The following is a 423-nucleotide window of genomic DNA, read 5'->3' as shown; positions in this document are numbered from 1 at the left end:
AACATGCTCAGAAGTGCTTGATGCATCATAAAAAAGCATTCTTAAAGTTATCTAGCAGTGTTGTTCGTATTTTTATCGTTGCTGTGTTAGTTGCTCAGTCTTTCTGACTCTTTGTGGCCCCATGGACTATAACCCCCCAAGCTCCTCTGTCCATGGGATTCTCCAGGCAAGAATAGTGGAATGGGTAGCCATTCCCTTCTCCAGGGGATCCTCCTGACCCAGGGATCAAAGCCAGATCTTGTGAATTTCAGGTGGATTCTTTATTATTATTATTATTACTACCAAGCCTTACTCGATCCTCCAAGATGCTTCCATCATCACCTTCTGGAGTTTCTGGTGCTTCTAGTGGAAAAAGAGGAAATCTAGCGGGACCACCTTCTCCCAGCTCCCCTCAGGGGCCCTCAGTGTCACTCTGGTGGCGGC

Source organism: Ovis canadensis, chromosome 21 (assembly GCF_042477335.2).
Source record: "Ovis canadensis isolate MfBH-ARS-UI-01 breed Bighorn chromosome 21, ARS-UI_OviCan_v2, whole genome shotgun sequence".
NCBI lineage: Eukaryota > Metazoa > Chordata > Mammalia > Artiodactyla > Bovidae > Ovis > Ovis canadensis.
The sequence above is the reverse complement of the archived record's forward strand: the minus strand, read 5'-3'. Positions refer to the sequence as shown.